The sequence below is a fragment of the Cyanistes caeruleus genome, chromosome 1 (assembly GCF_971803275.1).
Source record: "Cyanistes caeruleus chromosome 1, bCyaCae1.hap1.1, whole genome shotgun sequence".
In the NCBI taxonomy this organism is placed as follows: Eukaryota; Metazoa; Chordata; class Aves; order Passeriformes; family Paridae; genus Cyanistes; species Cyanistes caeruleus.
Genome location: NC_141701.1, coordinates 50398701 through 50422340, shown reverse-complemented (window position 1 = coordinate 50422340; position 23640 = coordinate 50398701). Strand labels below are relative to the sequence as shown.

The 23640-nt window shown below is 36.6% G+C and overlaps 1 long non-coding RNA gene across 2 annotated transcripts; it reads left to right on the top strand.

The window, feature by feature from the left end:
* The first annotated feature begins 14287 nt into the window (after positions 1 to 14287).
* Positions 14288 to 20393, top strand: LOC111924019 (uncharacterized). Of its 2 annotated transcripts, XR_002861408.2 has the most exons (5): positions 14288 to 14387; positions 14480 to 14544; positions 14677 to 14764; positions 15118 to 15210; positions 15867 to 20393. It is a non-coding gene; the product is annotated as an uncharacterized LOC111924019 (long non-coding RNA). The 2 variants fall into 2 exon arrangements; XR_015279420.1 differs by lacking the exon at positions 15118 to 15210.
* The last annotated feature ends 3247 nt before the right edge of the window (positions 20394 to 23640 follow it).

The window sequence follows — 23640 nt, the reverse complement described above, 5'->3', positions numbered from 1 at the left end:
CCTACAGTTAGAAAAGGCATGATTTTCACAAAAATACGTATGCTTGCATTGCCTATACATATCTTTAAATTGAATATATATTGAGTATTTTTCAGTGAAGATAAATAAAATAATAAGATAAATAAAATCACTATGGCACCTTAGACACTCATATGGTAACTATTCTCCAGAATTAGTCTTACAAATAGAATCCACACGGTCCCATGCTCATGGGGAAAGAAAATGAGTTAGAGCCCAGAGTCAATGAATAATTGGTACAATCATTGCAGTAAATCAGAGCAAGAAATTAAGAAAACTGGAAAATTCTACTTGATAGGAGCAGAGTTTAAGAGTAGCCTCAAAGGCTTTCTGCATTGTACAGAATCAAAAGCAGCAGGAGGAAGAAACAGCAGCCAAAACACAGGAAGTACTGACCAAGATGTTTTGAACTACAGCAGCAAAAACAGGTATTGTCTAATAACAGTATACAGTAACATAGCTATTCACACATTAAATGTTCAATTAAAGTAATAAGATCAAAGCAGAAGTCAAGTAGTGCAGGAAATGACAAATGTTGTTGTATGAATTCTCTGAGCTGCCTCGGGCCAGTGGCCATCCCCCTTAGCCTGTCCTTAGAGGTGGCCAGTTCATCTGATGCTTCAAGAAAAAGCTAATAAAAAACACAAGCAAAACAGAAGTGATGCTGTGGGACAAAATCCCACTTTAGTTTTGTCAAGATGCTGAATGAAATTTTGGAACTTGAGGTTTTTTGATAATATTTGTATTAACATAAACATACCAATGTCAGGGGGAGGTTAGGAGCTCCAAAGAAGTTGGATGAACATATGAACTCAGAGCCTCACAGTTTAAGCCCCAGTAGACCAGGATAACTGCTTGTTTCAGCTCTTGCCTGGCACATTTCTTACACAGAAGTTGGAAAATGTGTGCTCATTCAGGCTTCTATGCCCAAATAAAGAGCACCTTGGAAATATTTCTAAATCCTATGCTGTTTCATGCTAAGAATTTTTGGTGACAGCCTATTCACCATTTTCCATGCTTACAGTGGATGATTATTACACCAGATCAGTTTCTATAGCCTCTAGTAGAAGCAGCTGGGCCTTCTCATCAGCTCATCAGGCCCTTAAAAAGACCTTGTATCTGCTCCTGTACTTGAACACCGTGGTTAAGTTCTTTGTGGTCTTGCATCTGAACGAACTAAAGTCCTTATGTACTTTTTAGAAATGTTTTCCAATTCCTGCGCCTTTAAACATATTTTGAAACTTCTCCGGTTTTGATGGTCATCTTGAAACACAATCAGCTGCTGCAAACTGAGCAGTTTGTAAGTAAATTCCTTACTTTCATGTCTCCATCCCTGTTTATACAGCTAAAACATCCTTTTATTGTAGAGACAGGATCAAGTAACTAGAGAAATTCTGAGGTTATTACCCAGAACTTCTCACAATCACTGTTTTCTATAATTTCATTTCTCATCCCACAAGCATCCAAGGTTCAATTTTTTAAAATATCCTACTTAAAAGGTGAAACTCTATTAAAAAAAAATTAATTTTAATGGAAATAGCTGAGTTTATTTTGGAGTTCATACTAAGAGAAACAGATTTCCAGATTTTTTCCATTCAACAAAAAAAATGTTGTTATAAGAGGACACCCATAAACAATCAAATGATTTGATTTTATACTGTCATCATTGCAAAGTCCCTTTTCCTGAGGGACTTTTCATTAGGGGGATTATATGACTTGAGAAGAAATTAATCTCTTTGGTTATCTAATCTTATTCTAAAGTCTGCACTATTTTAGACTATTAAAACTATTTTTAGAATTGTAAAGAGCTTGGTGAAATCACTGTCCTAATTTCTAAATCTGTGTTAGTAAAATGTGAGAATTTAAAAAATATAATTAATTTACATTTGCTTCTAAGTAATGATGATTGAGGAAGGTGATCCTGGTCCCCTTCTCAACCCTAGTGAGGCTCTATCCAGACTACTGTCTCTAATTCTGGACTGCTAAGTATGAGAGATACATGGAGCTCCTTTTGTCACTGAAAAGATTTTATCAAAAGGTGTGTGATGGAAAATTTATCATCTTTTTCAGATTTTCCATATTTGACAGGTAATATAAAGCATTTCCATTTTATATAGCACCCACACAGTCATTTATTAGTCAACAATGATCATTCTTTGTAAATAGACACCAAATCTAAGGCTGATTTGAGGTAATTTATTCAAACACACTTGGGCTGAAGATAATATGCTAGTTAAATGTTTCTAAGTAGATATGATGTATTTTATTGAGGAGACTGCAATAAAATCAGATTTGTGACTCATGTTATTTACACAAGATAAATATTACGATGACTGCAAATATTTAATAATTCTAATTTTATTTGGTCTCTCTGATTTAATAGATCACTTTCTTTTTATCATTCCAGCTAAACTTTGAATGCTAAAAAGCCAACCAGATCAGCAGCTGCTACAACCATAAGCAGAGCTAATTATTCAGAATTTGATTATTCAGAATGTTATGAAGCTATGGATGAGTCTACTCTAAGATGATGTGAACCTTGACTTACTGAGAAATATGCTCTAATCATCACAATTGATGCACTTGACCATGAATACTACCTGATTAGAGTCAGAGCAAGGTATCAACCTGTTGTTTAGGTCGGTCATTTGGGAAAGGAAAACTTGAATTCTAGTCAATTCTGAAATTACTTCTTAATTTATGTACTTTAATGCAGCATTAGATCATTCCTGCTGCTGGAAACCTCTTACAAGTTGTTTTTGAAGCCCATTTTTTTTTCCATAAATCCTTGGGGATATTTTTTATTCCAAATTTAATGGAATTTTTTTTCCCTATCAAAGTACTTATTTTTCTCCTATAAATTATGTGATACTTTGCAATCAACTTTGGTTTGCTGACTGTTTGCCATTCTAGATGCAGATAAGCTGGATTCCATGCTCGTGGCCTCAGTGATGACTAGAACTCAGGACATGTAAAGCAACTGGGAAGCAAAAGAGTATACACTAGAAAATAATTTTAAGAATTCTCAAAACTTAAAAAATTTAGCCTTGTGACTGGACTGCATAAGGGGTGACTATGATATATGGTGAAAATGCAGAAGAGGAAGGAAGAACGTAGCCAAGAGAAGCAGGAAGAATTATGAAGTCATGAATCAGTTAACTAACTGATTATCTATTTGAATATTTTACTATTGTAAACACCGCTTTTCCAGGAAAATGCAGATTGGTAAATGACATTAAAGGGTTTTCTATACTTACAGCTTTCTGATCAAATTACTGTGGGCAAAAAATGTATCCAATTACTAAACTACATTTGGATGCTCACAACATGGCACATAACATCAAGACCAGCTGAGGTCAGAAATGTAAGACAATGTAATATATGTGGAAACTCCTAGTGCCACTAATCATCACATGTCTTGCATTGCTTTTTTATAACTATTATTAGGAAATAACATTATAAAATAGGTTTATTTAGCTCAGTCCTTTTGTATAAATTATTTTTCATAAATGATTAAAACTCTATGATCCATTTGAGCAGTATCTATATCAACAATCTACAGAATTAAGACTATATTTCATCTTCAACAACTATTTCTGAAGCATAATACCAATAAGCATAATAAATAAATCTTTAATATGAAATAGGGAGTGGATTTTCAGACCAGGAAAGAACTATTAAAGTAAGGTAGGATTCATACATTTTTCATTTTAGATGAAAACTTCCTCTAGAGGATCTATAAGAATTATACTCTCTTTAGAGAATTTTTGGTTTTAGATGTTTCATTTAATGAAAAATATTTAAAGAGGTCTGCACACAGTGTGCACTATAATTAATTAATTTCCCTAGCAATAACGTTGAATAAAATTTTTTAACTTCCTAACTTTTTAGTTTTCATAAAAGTTATCAGAAACACTAATTGTGAATGAGATCTGGACATCTGAAGGAGAAGAAGATGATGAGAAGGAGAATTCATGGCTGTACTGAGGGTGGGTGCCATCTGAGCAGCCTAACTGCCCTTGATGATAGAATGACAGTCTGGATGGATGAGGGGTGAGCAGTAGATGTAATTTACTGTCACTTCAGCAGAGCTTTCGACACCTGCTTCTCCTGTGTCCTTGTATACAAGCTGAGCTATCACAGCCTGGATGGAGGACCATTAGGATGATTCAAACTGGAGCACTTGTCCTGTAGCATGAGGTTGAGGGGCTGGAGCTGGTTCAGCCAGGAGATAAGATTTTGGGGGCACCCAAAGTTGGAGCAGCTCTTGGTATACACCAGGTGACCCAGAAAACAAAAGGAAACTCGTCAAAGAGGCACATGGCAGGCAGATGAGAGACAACAGGCATAAATGGGAACTACAGGGGTTCACATTGGATTTAAGGGAAGTTTTCAGCTTAAGGACAGTCAGGCAGGGGTACAGGCAGCCTAGGGAGGCTGTGCAGTCTTTGTCCTTGGAGGCATTTATAACTCAAATGGACAAAACCCTGGGCAACCTCCTGGGACCTCACAGCTAATCCTGCTTTGAATAGGAGAACTCCCAAGGCCTCTTACTACCGTTATTATTGTTAGATTGAGATCAATATATTCCAGTCTAAAATACCCACTAAAACTGCATAAATTTCAGCAATTTTGGGAGGTCTTTTTCCAGTTCTCTCAGGTCTGTAAAGGAAAGATTATGCTTGCCAAGGATCCCAATGGTTATTAAAAGTGTTATAATATCTGCAGTTTAATCTCTGAAGAAGCAATCGTGGACAGCTTTGATATAAATACAGTAATCAGAATTCATTCATCTGACAGTGTAACATGGCATTTCATTTTACAGACCCAAAAAAAGAGAAAGAAAATACTTTCAAAGGAAGCAGAAATCTTTTACTTCTTCAGAAAATGAGCACAGCCTGGCACTCACAATCACAGCTTTAAGATTAAATGGAGCAGTTTTACAGATAAAGGGGTTCTACTCTCACAGTGAAATTTCTAAAGGTTTTTTATTTGAAAGTCAGGAAATAGGGACCTGGAGAAACCTGGAGAAAAGCAGACTGATTTTCAAGCACATACTTAAGTGTTTAGCTGGCTCTTCCCATTATCTCCTCTCCTCTCCTCTCCTCTCCTCTCCTCTCCTCTCCTCTCCTCTCCTCTCCTCTCCTCTCCTCTCCTCTCCTCTCCTCTCCGAACCTCTCCGAACCTCTCCGAACCTCTCCGAACCTCTCCGAACCTCTCCTCTCCGAACCTCTCCTCTCCGAACCTCTCCGAACCTCTCCGAACCTCTCCGAACCTCTCCGAACCTCTCCGAACCTCTCCGAACCTCTCCCTCTCCCTCTCCCTCTCCCTCTCCCTCTCCCTCTCCCTCTCCCTCTCCCTCTCCCTCTCCCTCTCCCTCTCCCTCTCCCTCTCCCTCTCCCTCTCCCTCTCCCTCTCCCTCTCCCTCTCCCTCTCCCTCTCCCTCTCCCTCTCCCTCTCCCTCTCCCTCTCCTCATACGGAAGAATTATTAGGAACTTTAAGCTCAATGAACCCATCTTGGTGGCCAATTACATTCTGGAAAAATATTGTCTGTAGTATTTTTTCCAGTTGCTGACCTGCTAAGTAGAAAAATGGGCAAGCAGATATCATGGGGTGATAATCACAAAGCTACCAAGCCAGCCATATGGTATTACTGGTACTTTGCTGCCAAAAAGCCCAGTAATCCCAAGTATCCATGCTTTGTGCCAGATGTATTAACAAGCTAATTTTTTTTTAATAAAACTTATAGGAAACATGTCATGAATAACAGCTAAGTCATCTTCAAAGAGTAACATTAATATTTTAATCTTCTGTTAACATAGAGACATTGGATGAAATGGGAAATTAAATGTTCTGTGAAAGATGGCTACTTCACAAAAATCTGTATACAGTCAAAGTGTTTTCTGATGACACAAAAAAATGTGTAGAGGGTATGTGTAGAACTGTGGCCATTTGAACATTGTCCATCACTGTTCCAGGATTTTTAAAGGGTCCCTAGGGTGGGCTTATGGAGATGGCTGATGAGCTCTACAGTAAGGCTACCTTTGATTTGAGTGAGGTTCTGAAATACAAATTCATTTAGTTGAGAGCAATTATTTTACCTTTTTAACTGTTCTTTAACCAGTTTAACAGTTCTTTAACCCTGCTATATAATTTTGGGAACATGGATCTGTGACTATGTATTCATATTTAATAAGCTAACAGAAGAAATATGGTATTGTGAGCAACTGGTGGATTCTACAAACTAGCCAAACCTATAACAATGAACATAAAATAAGTATATTGGGAGATTTAACGTTTCCTTGTTTTCACAGAGTGAATCTCCCTGAGGAAGCTACATTCTGTTTTTTAAATGGCAGTCACATAAGAAATGAATCCTGAATTAATTGAAGTCCACAATAAAACTTCAAAAAGACCAGCATTTCTTCCTTGCTTATATTGTGAGTTTTATGAAGAAGTTTCCAAAAGGCCTAATAAGCATTATTAAATGTGACTGTAGACATTCTTCTGCAACAAAAGCTGAAGGAGTAGATATCATATTCATAACTGTTCTTCAAGAGCCTCACTTTTATTCATGGATCTAAACAGTCAATAAAATTATATAGATGAAACTAATTGTTAAAAATGCATGTTGTTTCCTATCTAGAAAAAAATAAGTGTTTTATTATACACTTTGATAGTTGACAGCATTTTAAGGCATATACTTGTTAGGACATTTGCCTGTTGAATATCAGAGTCTTTCCCTGGTTTATTAATCATGTTATTCTCTGCAGTTAAGGAAAGAACCTCTAACAATGAATGGCTTTATAGGAGAGCATGCCAAATTATTCAGGGTTTAAGTATCTTAGTTGTCAGACTGTAACCTCAGACTCCTGGCTCCCTCCTGTAGACACGAGAGAAATTACTGGCCAGTGAGGAGAGCTGTGGTCTTTGCCATTTGGTTCTACCAAATTCAATAAATGAACCCTGACAAAATGACCAGGGAAGCTCCTTTTGAACATGGATAATTCAGCAGATGCTGAGCAGCGATTTTAAACTTGATTAATTTAAATGAAAAAGCGTTTTCAAAAATTGCTGAAAATCTCTAACAGCATGTCTTTGTATCTTCAGAGATTTGCTGGAGAGAATACCAGGCTGTGTTATTAAGCTATTAGTGAGCTGCATAAAGAGAAGCACAGAAAGCACTAAAGGCAGTGCCATTACAGAAGTCATTGGCATATTTTTGAAATGAGTAGTCTATACAGAATTTTAGTTTCTGCATCAAAAACAAACCCCAAAGAAACAGAAGCAGCCCAGCAGTTCTGACAGTAAAATTACAGCACTAGAGATCTCATCTTTACATAAAAAGATGAGATAAATATCAGCACCATCTCATACTGAAATCCTGTCCATGTGAGATGATGTTGCAGAGACTTGGGAAAATGCATATTACTTCAACTGTCATTCAGATGTCCTGGAAATAAGAATTGAAAAAACCCTTGATGAAACAGAAGGGAAGGCAGAAAGGCAAGCTTTCATTAATGAAATGCATAAACACAAGGAAGCAGTGGACAGAAAGATTAGGAAAGAGACTAATTCTTAACATTCCTAATGATAACTATATGATATCCTATGATAACCATAGAAAGGACAAGAGGTACTCTTCTCCTGAATGCTTTTTTGAATGAGATGACCTCTCCACAGCCCTGGAGTAATGCTTAGATAGCTCTGGGCAACTCTTTACCCACCCTTATAGCTCCTGCCCAGTTCTGCGTCCCACATTCAGACTCTTGATCTCAGTGGTGGCTTGTTTGACAGGGGCCACAATTTCAGCCTGCAGCTCCTCTTGAGGTCAGGCTGTATCACTAGAGGATTCAATGTCAGTCACCACTCTTGGGACAAACAAAGCTGAAATCATAGCAGGTGTTTGGAGGGTGAGAAGAGATAATGCAGCTGAACTCCCAGCTTCACAGTTCTTCAGCTCTAAATAATGAGTGAGAATGGTTTTGGACTGCTGTAACTCAGCTCCAGCTGCCTACCACCCACAGGACTATTTTGGAAGCAAAAACAGATAGAGCATAAAGACCTTTGACTTTCCCCCCTTGGCCTGGCTATCTGAAATATCACCGCTGGTTTCATTTCTGAATAGGAAGTCCTTTAACAAAGTTCAATTGCCTTTCTGATCATTTCACTGGACCCATAGCAGGCTCCAATCCTAGACACTGACACAGATTTTTCCATATCTATTTTACTACCTCCAGGGAAATATTGTGTTCTGCTTTTCATCTTTCTTTTTACCAGCATTAGTCAGCATTTCTTGTTGTATCTTGTCTTCAATTTTTTACACAGCCTGAGTGATAATAAGTGTTTGCAGGACACCTGCATCCCACTGACTCCCATTAATATATAGCGAGTTCTATGAATCTCTTGGGATCTGATCAGTAGACTGTTCCTCTTTCCAACAGCAACATTTGTAATGCATCAGGAATTTTATAGAGCTATCAGCAGAAAATATATAGTGTAAACAACTTCACTGTGCAATCCCAGCATCCAAGCTTTAGCCTAGCAGCTACTAGGTGCCTAAATCTTGTGCACAGGGGATTCTGAGTCTGTGTGTTATTTATAACATAAAGCAAATAAAAACGTTTTTTATTTTAAATAACAATAAAAACAACAAATTATTAGGGTCATTGCACTGAAATCAGTTGCATTAAAGTAAAATTCTTCTTGTTTCATACTGTCAGTATCTATCATTGGAGAACACACCTGTTCTCCATTGCATGAGAAATCTGTTCTGCTAGTCAAGGTAAAAGTCAAAGTATATATGTCCAGTGATTTTCAACTTGTTTTTTTGACAGATTTTAGGATATGCCAAGGACTCTAAAGATACAAAACATGATTTTTGCTTCCTGCTAAATCAGTTCAAATGATTGCAGTGATGACAGGCACTGTCTCTTGTGTGGAAATTTTTTTAATCTTCCTTTCTTTACTGTTTTATTCAAACTCAGATCTGCTGCAGACTGAAAATATGCGAGTGCTTTTGGAAGTAGAAAAGCCTAAAGCAACCTTTCCTTAACCAATTAACTTTGACTAATTGTGTTCAAATTTTAATTTTACAGGATGCAAATTTATTTGTTATTATTTAGCTGCAGATATATCATGTGCAGATAGTTAGGCTTAGTTAGAAAGCCTGTTTTAAGAAAAAATGAGAGATGACTGATTTGTATCTCAATGCAAACACTAGATATTGAAGGACTTGATTTTTGCTGCACTTGCTACTTGCTGCACAGGCATGAACTGTTTTTTGCTACATTTTTCCAGCTTCCAAAGAAGAGAAGCAATAAAATAAATATTAGCCCAAGGGAAGAATTTTCTGTCTGGCCCTTAATAGTGTAGCTAATACCTATTCAATACAGAAATTGAATAAAATAGTAATGTTTGCTTTCTGGTTTATCTTAATGAGAAAATTACCATTAGAATTAGACAAATGGAATACTTATTTATTTTATTTCACTTTTGAAATAGCGAAAACTCTGAATGAGATGCTGAATTAGAAAAATGAACAATAATTTATGTTGACTCACAGATGGTGACAAATGGCCTGTGAGGATGGCTACAGAAATGGAATCAGGATAACAGTGTGGATGTAAAGCCATTGTGACTGGGGTGGAAATTCTGATTTTGAAGGTGTGTCACATTAGATGCTCCTTCAGCAAAGAGTCAAGACATGGAAGCACAGCTTCTCCTGGCACTGCAGCACCTGGTGCTAGGCTGGATGTTAAAAGGGCATCCTCCACAGATTGTACAGAGAATAAATGGGTCACACTGATCACCCAAGCTTGGATAGGAAATCCTGGTCGCCCAGGAATCTTGGAAGTGATAATAGGCTGGCCAGAAGGCAAGATTGTGGAACATTGCCAGAGCAGGAGGTGATGCGTGCTGAAGCATCCTCATGTCAGGTGCTCAAAAGGACAATCATGATTTTACCCCAGCCAGCAACTGAGCACCATGCAGCCACTCATTCCCACTCCCCACCCAGGTGGGATGAGGAGGAGAACTGAGGAAAAAAATTAAAACTCGAGAATGAACAGTTTCATAATGGAAACAAAGTAAAATATAATACTAATACTAATGATTTTAATTATACTAATGGCAATAGTGCTATTTAAAATAATAGTAATAGCAATGAAAAGAGGACAGGAAAGGAATAAAATGCAAGAAAAAGAAGTAACATCCAACAAAATTACTAACCACCTGCTGAGTGATGCCCAGTGCCACATGAGTATAAACTGGGGTTGGCTGCATTTTTCCAACTTATTAACTGAAGACAGAAAGCAATAAACTAAATTCCAATCCAAGGGAAGACTTTTCTGTGTGTACATAAATAGTATAGCTAACACCTAATAGTTAATGGAAGAAACTTAATGAAAAAGGAACATTTGCAGTTGCATATATTATGGATTCTCTTTCCACAGCCACAATTTGCCCTTTTCTTTGATATGGCTATTTCAAAGTACACAGCCCTGAAACAGACAGGCTTCTATTAATGGCATTCATATTGCAGAAATGAATTGAAGGTTCTCCTAGGTGTTCAGATACAAGTAATCCTTTAAGGATCAAGCCCCAGAACTGTGTGTTTGCATTATTCCCAGCACATTTCTGAAGTAAAAAGTGAGAGAAAATTTCAACAAGGATCACATAAATCTATTAGCACGTATTGAAATATTTTACTTATGTTTTTCTAAAAATATATTAAAAAAATCTAAAAAGTTCAAAGGGAAATAATTGCATATTTCTGCACTGATTAAGAACCTATATCAAATGTCAAATGTGGCCATGATATCTCATGTTTAGCATCAGACTCAAGTGTGATTCTTTTTACTATGCTGGAATATGCAACACAGCTTTTCTGAATACTTCAGTGTTATTTGAAAATGTCAGATGGATTCTAGTCTTTGAAGTAAAGAGATTCTCATCTATAACACTGTTAGTCAGCAAAGCTCATTGTTAGGCAAAATCATGCAAAATAACACTGAGATTTTAAAAATGGAAACATCAAAGGAAGTAGCTAAAAATCCCATGCCTGAAAGCACACTATTTTCTGTGTTCTTAAAAAAATGAAATTTCCTTTTTGGCTGATGGACATTTTACTTCACATTTTTACCCTTTGCTTTATGAGAGATTTGTAATGTGAAGTAATGTAAAAAGATAAGCAATAGATTCAAAGAAGGTACAAAAATAAGATGCCAAGAAAGAGATGATGGTGTTTTTGTCTTCAGAACAAACACATGTGTAAAACTCCAGGCCCCACCATGTCAAATCTTTTTTTTTGTTGCAACTAGAAAACAATTTACTCAAACTGTGTACATTTGAATTTATAATAGATACTGTAAAAACAAGCATAAAAATTCATTGCAAATGAGAAAAAAACTAAACAACCAGGTTTATATGATAACAGTTTAACATCTGTGATGTTCACTGAACTTCATGGTTCATGTTCTGACTAATTTTTTTAAGTATTTTCATTTTTTTTATTTGGACACTTGGGCAGTTGTAGTAGCTTCCGAAGTTCTGTGTGTATTTTTTGTTCAGGTACTTGTGGTAAGAATGATTTTGGAAACTGAGCTGTGAGCCTACACATGTATAATTCAGATCTAGATGGAAATTTACACTGCCAATACTTGCTTAAAGATCTATTCATCTGACATTGCAAAATACATTCAGTCATAAAGGTGAAAAGTTTCATAAAACTCCCATTCTGTTCTCAGTTGAGGGACTGCTATGATAATTAGTCACACAGGGCTTTATTTTTTCTAATACAGAATAAAAAGTGATAATTTTGGGAACAATTTCTGATGGAAAGAAATACAGAAAAAGCATATATGAATATGAATATGTGTATTCATATTCATACATATATTATGTTTGAATCAGAGTAATTATTGTACTTAAAGCACACATGGTCCAATCCTATATGGTCTCCTCAATTAAGTATGAATCCTGTTCAAATTAGGTGCCTTCAAATGAAAAAACACAGGTTTTTAGCATATGCAGTGCAGTCAAGATGACTTTTCTCCCTGAAAACTAGATTTTTCCAGTAATGATTTTAAACAGACAGGCGCTGGTAATATTTAAATTGCAGACAGGATTTCTCCATGAAGAACTACCCTCCTCCAGGCTTTAAAATACAAAATAACTGATCATTCAGCTTTAATGAGTTAAAAAAACCTACAGTTTCCACAGTTAGGTGGCACTGTTTCCTTTTTCTTATTGAAGCCTTAAAGCCTTTGCAGTCACCGTGCTTCAGAAGCTCCAAAAAATAGCGCTTTTCACAATTAAGGCTTCAGTCTGAAAAGGAACTGGACAAACATCAGACTGTCTCACGGGTCTGTAATTATTCTCTCCCCTTCCCTTTGAAGCTGACGTGTGTTTCCTACAGTCTTTTTCTATCACCTTTTGTAATGTGCCACAATTACTATGGGTATTTTGTAGCTTGGAGAAATGACTGAGGGTAAGATTCCCATCCTCTGCAGGCAGATACCCTACACTTACTGCTGTGACCTGCTTTCACTTTCCCTACAATGCCATTAGAGCCCTGTATTCAACTCCTCTATATTCAAACTGAGGATCCTCCATAGCAAAAATGCCATTTCCAGAAGACCCTGCCTTCAGGAAAACTATGGTGGTGAAAGGAAGATGTGGCTCCATTTTAGCCATGGTTTAGCCACAGTTTTATGATTCATCCTTCTACAGCTGTACCTGGAAAACTGAACTGTCTTGAAGAGAAAGGAATTTAACATGGTTAAACATGATTTATTGTTATTTTATATGATTAGGAACTAGGCTCTCACCTATGTCAGGATGCTAAATTAGACCCATTGAGTATGACAACCTTTGTTTATATGATAGGTCACAAAGAAATGTTGATGAAAATAGCAGAACCCATAGTACTGAATATAGCTAAAGTTACAATATCAAATGCTGCCTCATATTATTTCACCAGTATTTCAAAATTCCTATCATATTCATTCTTCTTCTTCTTCTTCTTCTTCTTCTTCTTCTTCTTCTTCTTCTTCTTCTTCTTCTTCTTCTTCTTCTTCTTCTTCTTCTTCTTCTTCCTCTCCTTCTTCGTCTTCATCTTCATCTTCTTCTTCTTCTTATTTGTCTTCTTCTTCTTCTTCTTCTTCTTCTTCTTCTTCTTCTTCTTCTTCTTCTTCTTCTCCTCCTCCTTCTTTCATAATAATAATAATAATAACTGATTCTAATAATAACTGACCTGACTTTATAAAATTCCTCACCTTGCCAACTTTTTTAAACTATCAATAAGCTTTTGATGATGTACAAAATAAAAAATAATAAGGCAGTCCATCTTAATTTCTGTCCAGACAAAAATATAGCTGAAACACTTTGTGAAGTAGACGGAGATGTGTTGGAAGGTATTATCTTCACTGAGGCACAGTGGTCTTATCCCAACTATTGTAAATCAAGCTTAAGCAAGTGCTAAAGTTTGCACCTTTGGAGCTCTGCCCCACATTTTCTAAATCACAGCCTGGTGCAACATTTTATGTCAAGAAAAACTGAAAGTCAGCAGTATCCTTCTTTTTATTTTCTAGGCCGTCATGACAGTGATGTACTTTAGGAGTGGTTCCTGGACTTCTCTAATGAAGCTTGAACCTCAGTTCATGTGTGGCCAAGGAATCTCAGAAATGCGCTGGACTGAGCCCATGGAACGAAACATTGCTTTGTAATTTTTTAATTGTTTTTTTGTAACAGGATTTCAGTACAGTTGCTTGATATAAATCATATTTCCAAATATTTGCTTTGTCTTTGTAGTGGTGTTTCCCACTTGATAGAGTTTTGCAATATCTTGTTTAAAGATAAATAAAGTTGCACTATTGAGTCATGGTTTGTGTCTCTGAAAAGCCACCTTTTTGTATGTAGTTTATTCTGCCCTATAATTTAGTGCTATTTTTTAAGTGTGAGCTAAATAAACCTTGAAACTTGGCTTCTTTGTGATATCTGTATTCTTTTCACCTTTTTCTAGCCAATCTTTTCCACAAAGCTTTTCTCTTCTTTGATTACCAGTGGTCTATAGTGTTACTAGAAACTTTATGAACTTTATCAGCTATCAATATACCACAAGGTACTATTGAGCACCCATCAATAATGTTTTGCTATTCTAATAATCCACCTGTGAAAGAAGACACCAGGGATTGAAAAATACCTAATGATGTACACAGCTGTTACTATTTTTTTATTTAAATGCTCTCTTCTTCTCTAAAGACATTTGTGGTGGGTTGGCCTTGGCTGGGCACCAGGTGCTCACCAAGCTGCTCTATCTTCCCTTCCCTGTGGGATAGGGGAGAGAACACAAGATGGAAAGCAACTTGTAAGTTGAGATAATGCAGTTTACTAAAGCAAAAGCAAAAGTTTTCATTCACATAAGCAAAGAGAAAAAGAAATTTATTCTTTACTTCCCAGCAGCAAGTGATGGTCAGCAGCTTCCTGGGAACCAGGGTTTCAAGCTCCAATGGTTGCTCCAGAAGGCAAGTGCTGTAGATAATGGATTTCTCCCACCTTCCTCCTTTCCTTGGCTTTTGTATCAGAGTGATGTCATATGGCATGGAATATCCCTTTGGCTAATTTGGGTCAGCTCGAACGGTTGTGTCTTCTCCCAGGATCTTCCCCCTCCCAAACCCCTGATAGAGGGGGGAAGTTAAGAGACAGCAGTGATGCCAGCACTGCTCAGAGGCAGCCAGAGCACTGGTGAGTTATCAACACTCTTCTGGTTACCAACACCAAGCACAACACTGTGTGGGCTGCTGGGGGAAAATTAACTCCAGAAAATTAATCAGACCCAATACAACATTTATTTTAAAGAGAGAACTTTCCACAGAATCTAACCAAAGCTTTATAAGTGTTGAAGTTGCTAGCTAAATTTTCAGAAAAAAGTTGAGATTTACTGTGGGTTTTTTTAAAAAAAAATAAAAAATTGAAAAATCCTGGTCTGCTTGGAGATCTATAAGACATCTTTTGATGACATCCTGTGGACATTTCTGTTGAAAACCTGGAAGAATGCAGATTTATAGTAGAAGTGGACTATTTCTTGTTCCTTACAGGTAACACCTGTTCAGGGTTAGCAGGCAGTAGTCCCAAAATCTGCTTCCAAGTAATTTTTTGAACGCTGAGGAGGTAACAGCATCTCTGGGGAAGTGAGTTGTTGTATCTCAATATTTTTTTGTAAGATCAACTGATCAAGCTTACTCCTCTCCTCTATGCAACGGATTAGCTTTGCATAACAAAACAAAGAAAAGAAAGGAAGGCTCACTCTGTAAGTGAAATCTGACAGGTTTTCTGTCCTCTCTGCAGGAAAATGTGGGGAATTTATCTCCCTTGGTAAGGTCAAAAAGGAAGCTTTCAGCTACAATAATATTATTTTTCGGAAATCCCTCAGTAATTATTGAAACAATAAATCACTTTTCTCCAAAAAGGACCTAAGATTTTATTTGTGATTAAGGGAACATAAGAAAACCCAATTATTTCACTGAAATGTTCAGATAAATACTTAGCTGCAAAATGTACCTAATACTACAGCATTTGAAATGGGTCTCCAGCATCTTAACAATCAAAACTGACACCTGCATTGGATATGCTATTTATTAGTCAGTCTATTCAAAGCTGATGCCCTTCACAACAACTGCTGGATAACAAAGCAAAAAGAAGTTAAAATGTGTTTTATGGAACATGTACTATAATATCACAGTTGCATTTTTATCTGTCCATGAATTTTATTGCAACTGAAATACAGATGAGTTCTGTTCAATGAGTACAGCAGGTATATATGTGTCTTCCTTTCCTTTATTCACAGAGTTTCACTGGATCACTGTACCTTAAGAAACTATTCCTGTATGAAGTATCTGTCACAGAGGAGCTGAAATATTAAGAAAAATGCAACAATTTCTTTAATAAATATACCCAGTATCTATGGTAGATAGTTCTCAGTGTACTCTGAGGTCCTACATAATCACTGTTCTGTTTTGTTCTTGTCTGATTTTGATGCTGTTTCTTGAGATATGTATGCACATAAATTAATGTAATTCATCAATACGACAGCTGAATTTTAAATTTAGGGTTGTTATTTCTTCAACAGTTCAACTGCTTACTTTAATGTCAACAGTGATTCAGGCCTTACATTATGTACTTTTCGTCATCTTTAATTCCAGATTTATGTGGCATAGATGAAGAATGCACATATTCCTCAGTGGAGCAGATATTTTCTTTTCCAGAGGTCTGTCTCAAACAGCAACGTAAGCTTTAAATTTTGAAATCAAGCTCTAAATTCTATATCATGACTCTGGAGTCATGAGACCATCCATGTTTAACTTAATCTTCTATTGTGTCGTCTAAGTGACATGGGAGTTACTCAAAGAGCTGGAAAGGCATGTTTCTGCTTCTGTTCCCTGCCAGCAGCCCTGACTTAAGGCAGAAGTTCAAGACTGTTTTTATGACCTCAATCTCTCTGCTTCCATATATTTGTCTTCTAAGGGAGCATGCAAAAAGCATGCTCACTCATTCCCTTTCACAGGCTAATGATACAGTGTTCTTTTTTTATGTGCTCTTGTATTTGTCTGCTGTTATTTTGAGCTATTCTGTTATTCTGCCTCCTCTCCTCCACCCAGCCCCTCCTGCTTCCCCACAAAACCTCCAAACCACTGACAACCCCCACAACAAAAACAGGCAGGGAAAAAAAAAAGGCTTATGAAAAAGTGTGAGGAGGAAAGTCTTATCTAAACCTTGTTCTTAGCATTTATGAGTGTGACTGTAAACTTTCACAACAGGTCATCTTCCTCTTTAACATGTTAACCTTAGAATAAAAGCTACCAATCCCAAACCACTGGTGGCACCAAAGAGCAGCACTGAAGAGAGGAAGACCTGGCCAGGTGTCCTGAGGCTCTAAATTTGCTACAGGTCACAGACCACAACCACACTGCTGGATTACAAACACCTTTTTCATTTTCCAGGGGAAGCTGCTGCGCAAGCAATGATATCAGCTTTCTGTTTGTTTTGAGAAGCACTTTGCCTTTGTTTCCATTCCACTGAGTCTGCAGCAGAGCCACAGCACAGTACTAGTGGTAATTTTAAATGAGTAAACTTTCCACAAAACAGCAGCTGTCAGGCTTGTCATATGGGAAAGAACCTCACCCACAACAGAAAGCGTATCCAAACTTGGGACAAGCAACCTGATAATGGGGTGGCAGCAAAGAAAGCAATAATATAGCAGTTTGATAGTAGGCTGGAAAAATAAGCACAAAATTAATTAGCAATGTAAAGAATATTTTTATTTGAAAGTTCTGGATACTTGTACTTGTTTTGAAAGGAGCCTTTGTTTCAGCTAGCAAATTGATTCCTGATTTTAGAGTCCTGTATAAAAAAAGGACCTACAATGTTCAGATGAAAGTTCCTCAGTTAAAGACAATGGCCATGCTCTGCACACCCTTACAAACTTCTCCATGAAATATGCACTGGAACTAGCTATAATTAAATATATGCAGATATCACAATAATAAGAGCTTGATTAACTCAATTCTATAGGAAGCTGCATATTAATTTCCATAATGCTTAAAATTAGATGAGTTCCATCTGAATTTTAACATTTTCCCTTGCCAAATGAAGATGCTAATCGCACTATTCAAATGTTTGAAGAGAGGATTGAGAAGCTTAGTGCAGGCAAAAAAATCTATAGTGTTACCATTTTAGCAATACTCATGTGCCCGACATAACCAATCATGAATGAAGCCTTTTTACTTAAATATTTGGAAAATGTCTAGCACATCTCAATAAACCAGAATATTTTATATTCATCTGCAGAGAATTAAAAAGGAATGGATGTTTTCTAAATAGATTACCATGTTATTTATTCTTCTTGAGGGAGAAAGTCATCATAATTTGTTTGAATATAATATTAGCAGAATTTTAGAAGATGTTTATCCAAATCCTTCTTTTGAGAAATCATACATATTTTGATGTCATTATTGACTAGTGGTTATTTTTTGGCACAAAAGATTTGTTCTACATCTGGATGTTGAATCATCTACATACCAATAACTATTTGATCAAGACACCATGATACATGATTACAATAATCAACACAACACTAGAATCAAGATATCCTTTGGAAGAAAAAGATGCTACTTTCCTATGTTATTTCTTTGGTTTTGCTCAGCTCCTGTAGCTGAAATGTGATTTTTTTATTTTCCATACAGCTTGTTTCTAATCCAGCTTTTGGGGATGTGTTTGGCTTAGGGTTTGTCCTGCTTGAAATTGAGTCTGCTAGCTGTAAATAACTACTGCTACTTTCGAGATCTTTTCAATTTGGGTACTGAGGGAAATAGCCCAGCCAATTTAATTCCCAGCATGTGTCATGGGGGTTAAGCATTTCAGGACAGTAAAGTGTTTTATTTCAGCTGAAGTTACTAGTTCAATGTATTGTGTTTTAAGTAACATCCAATGAGAAATCTGAGATGACTCTTAACTATAACAACAAATAAACCACCAAACTTTGGAAAAAATGAGTCCATGACAGCATTAGAGAATCAATGGTTTTCTCTTAGGCTTCTCCTACAACAAGTACAGCTGGTTTTAATCCTGCTATTTTAGACTTCAAAGCCTTTTAGGGTGCCAGTTTTCATTTACACCTTATTTTCCTTCTAAGAGAGATGGTGTGATGCATAAAGCATTTTTTGAGTGGATGTAGCAGTGATTGCAACCCACTACAGAACAAGCCTATTCTTTTTATACATCCTGGCTTATGTCTCAGCTTATTGATTTCAGGATATCATCAAGTGTCAGACACTTATTTAAAAATCATCGTGTCAGAACAAGAACATTGCCACGTAAGTGCTATAAAAATTACACAATCTTTGGCTAAATCTTAATCACTGTATTTCTGAACAGACTGATGATGACAGCTATCATGGTGAAAAATGTCATAATTTCTGACACACGGTATGTGTTCACAGAAAGACTGTAAACCACTACTCCTGCTGTTCCTAGATATTTAGGATGCAGATTGCTATTTTGCATAATTATGGCTGCCACAAAAGATTAAACTTGTACTAAAAATGTATATCACTATCTAAATACAAAATGTGGGCTTTTTTTTCGTTGCTCTTGCTCCCTTCTATCTCTGTTCAATCCATATCTCATTTTCTTTCTATTGTGCTGCCTCTCTTCTCTTTCCCAGTCATTCTTTTCTTTGTTCAGTTTTCCTTTATGTCATTATCATTTCTCTGTGCCCCTGTATTTATAAATGATTGTTTGTTTAGGAGAAGAAGGGTTCTTTTCAACCTTTTCTTTTTCTGGTTTTGCATCATTCTCAACTTCCTTTGCTTGTCTTCTTTTTTCCCCCCAGTATTACTTGATTCTCCCCATTTCACATCTTTGCAAATTCAAGTTCTTCCCTTTTCCAGATTTCCTGCTTTTCAGTGCTTCCTCCAACGAGTTGTGTTTCTTCTAATTATTGACTGAATGTTCTTCTGCCTCCTTCCAGTGGAATGTATGTGGGGTGCTTTTTCAAAGTTGTGAAATTGTGAAATTTCATTTTAAGCAAGGCTCAAATAACTAGAATACTTACATAGAAGTGAGTGCACCAGCAAAAATCCTTAAGCCATCAACAGGTGTGTATCCAGTACTCTACTTGTCTGATCAGTGAATAGCAAAAGTGAGCTGGAGATTTGGATGAAGAAAAGCTAAAGAAAAGACCATTGAGAATGCTCAAGTTAAATGACACTTCAGCAGAAGTGGAAAAGCAAAACTCTGTGACAAGGGGCTGTTAAAATTTTCTGTTCTTACATGAGTAGGTGGACTTTGGATCCATAACATAAACTTTCCTAAATGCCTATTATTTAATATGTTTCCTTCCACTTCTTATCTGATGAATCCTTCACCTACTGTTTCAACTTTTGCCCTTGAGCATAAACAGCAAATTAGGCTAACCTTCCTTGGCCTTTAATTTAGATGTTTTTTAAATGGATCTAATTATCATTTAGCTGTCCTGATAAGGTATTTACAGTTTTCTTACTAATTGTATAGAACATAAAGATTATCTGCTTAAAGGTAATTTAAATGCAAACTATTGTAATTTACAAAAGAGCCTGTGCCCTCAGAATTAAGTAGTTCCTTACTCACTTAAGCATGTTGCCTTCAAAGTTACTTGGTTTAAAAAACTCTATTTCTACTTTAGGTATTGCATTTACATGACAGAAAATGACTTTTTTACTTGCCAACTTGTTATTAATATGTCATATACTGTTTCTGAAATACCAACTTCTTATGCAATTCTTAAACCCTTAAAAAATATTAAATTCTTAGAGAAAGATTGCAAAATTATACAGTTTTCAAGGCTTGTCTTGTGATTCTCTTACTTTCTGCTGTATGTGCCTGCTGAAGCACAGAAAGCACACAGGTTTTTTTGCTGTCTAGAGGAAATCTATAAATCAAATAGAACTTTCAATATCTGTTTGGCACTGGCAATCTGCTCTGACAGACTGCAGTATGAACAATCTGGTAGCTGAGTAAGAGAGTGTTTATCAAGGTCTTGCATCCTGCACTGACTTCTTAGCTGTTAAAAAAAATAATCTGTTAGTACAGTCACTGTTTTAAGACTACGATATTAAAAATCCTGGCTATGAATGTTTAATGCTGCTTAATTAATTTAAATTGTACCAACCATTAGCTTTCTAAGGCGACTGAGACACCCAGGGCCTCATAAGTAGCAATTAAGACTGTGAAATGGGACTTGTGATCAAGAAAGTAGTGTGCTGGTGCCTGCATCTGCATGTTCATTGCTGCTCTAGTTTAACATGGCAAGGCAACAGGAGTTGCTTTTTTTGAGATTTTTAAAACTTACCTGTAAAAATTCCAGAGAAACCTGAGCCCTACCTTCAATACCAGTTTGGCACAGATAACCTTCTTAGGTGCCTTCCAACTCAAATCTTTCTGAGGTTCTGATTGAGCTCCTTATTATGCACTGTGGTTACTCTTGGACCTTCAGGAAATAAATGTCTTACAGAATCATAAAAAAGCCCAGGCTAGAATTGACCTCAGAAGATCATCTGGTCCACAAATCTTTCATGGGAATGAGAGCCTAGATGAGTTTATCTATCACTCAGTTCTGCTGCATCCAGTGGTGGGGCTCTACCACATCCCTGGGAAGGGTGTTTCAGAAATTGATTGTGTCACTGCAGAAAAACTTTCTTACATCAAAAACAAACCTCTCTCAGTACAATTTGTGCCTGTTGCCCCTTGTCTTCTCCATGCAGCTCCTTGTGGAGGGAAAACCTCTTTGCTTTTTGTAGTCATCCTTTAAGTGCTGGAATACTTTACTTTGAGGTCCCTGCTCCCTTCTTCGGGGATGAAAGACATTACTCCTTCAAGTCTTTCCTTATGGGGCGGGTACTCCAGCCCTTTGATCATCTTCACAGCCTTTCTCTGTACCTTCTCCAGTTTGTCTGTGTCTTTCTTGAAATGTGGGGGACCTGGGCTGAGCAGGTCCAGGACTGACAGACCAGGTGTGGCCTGACCAGCACTGAGTAGAGAGGATCTCTGCCAGTAACACCCCTGTGGGTGCAGCCCAGGATCCAGTTTGCCTTTGTTGCTGCAGCCATGCTCTGCTGCCTCCAGTTCTGCTTGTTGTCCCCCAGGTCAGCAAGGCTGTTCCAGCCACACAAATCCCATCTTGGACTGGGCTCTTTGGTTGTGTCCATCCCAGGAGCAGGGCTTTGTGCTCGGTAAATGACCTGAGTAAAATAAAATCCTTTGTATCTTTTGTATATGAGAACAATTTTAGCTGAAAATGTATGGGAGGAGAAAACATGAGATAAGTTTGACTCCATATTAGAGTGTAAAATAGGATTCAGTAATTCCTAGGACTCCTGGAGTGTATTGCAGGATATGCTTATTAGTAATAATAACAATAATAACAACTCCTGCAAGTTTCTTTTAGTATTACATCTGTCCTCCATTGAATAATAATAGCATTGTTAGGCTAATTTTGAAAGGATTTTATGTAATCCAAGTATGAGCTAAGAAACTATGGTTATGCCAATGGAAATGAGAAGAGTATTTAAAAAAAAATACTGCTCTAAGGAAATGATCCAGTGTTCAAACTACTCTTCACCTTATTTTCCAGAATTCAGTCTTTTCCCTGTGCCTTGTTTTATTAAGAAAAGACAAATATCTTTTTCTTTTCTTCACTGAGCAACTTAGTGAATGAGTGTTATATATATAATATTTGAAAGGAAATTATAAAATGTGTGTTTAGCATCAATCAGAAGCACTTTTCACTCTTCTCATCACCATCATGTGAAGTCCAAGGACCTGTGACACTACTTTTAGTAGCTATGCTTCTCCTGATCCAGAACATACACCTAAGTCTCAAAGATGATTTAAGCTTTTGTGCTACAGAGATTTCTCTGGTTCTAAGAATGCAAAATTACTTATTTTTTTAGAGGTCAATCTGTACTACTACAGAGCAGTTGAAATTACTACTGTGGCTAATAATATAGCAAAATTAAACGCATAAATCAAATTTTTATACACATACAAACACCAATAATATCTCTTACATTTAAATTAATTAGTTAACCATTATTTTCACTGGAATCAAAATAGAATTTTTAATTAAAAATAACAAAATAACAATATGAAGGTTAAATTGATGGTTTTGAAATAAAAAAAAAAAATCAAAATAAAAAGCAGCATGTAGTCTTGCAGTTCTCAAGTGGGATAGGGACTTCTGTCCTTCCTCCTTACAAATTATAAGGCACTATAATGTACAAACTGCAAGTTTTTTTGGTTCTAATGTGCTGGATGCACTGTGCATCCATCTCCCTTCCTGTGAGTCTTCTGTCTTGCTGAAAAGCTTCAGGTGAAGAACCTATTTGGGACAAGATGCTTTCCAGTGTCTTCCTTCCCTCTGCTGATGGTGTGTAAGTAAAGGGACAGTTTTTCCATATGACTACTGTATCTTTTATATGCCTTTGGCACTCAGGAAGTGTTTCTAAAAAACTGTCACATTATTATTTTTATCAGCCCAGTAAAAAACATATCTCTCACAATCCTTTCTCATAAATATATAAAATGTTTTCCATTTTTATCTGTGAAAAGGTGTTTAAATTGATAATTTTTGTGGTAGAATAAACAGCTTTTTTTAAATTTTTTTTTTACACTAGTCTCCAGCAAATGTTGTTCATTTTATCTGAGAAGCTTTGGCATTCCTGCAGTGAAAATCATTTATCTCTGAAAATTGCTTTTAGTTTGTTGAAGAAGTTAAATGAAGCTGAAAAGGTTCTGTTACACTGTAAATTGGCAGAAATATTTTTCATTTGCTCAGATTAGTTTGAATTTTCTGCACATTTTTGACAGAACAGTAAAAAGTCTGCACACAAGTAGGAAGATATACTATATTTGTAAGCTTAGCTTAACATCTGAGACAGTAAACAGCATATCTAATACATTCATCATTTTGTATTCTTTCAATTTGGTATAAATGTCTTGTACAACATTACTTAATGCTGTAGCCTACAGGGAGAGCTGGAAACTGAAATCCCAAGAGGCAGTATTTAAACCAATATGATGCAGTG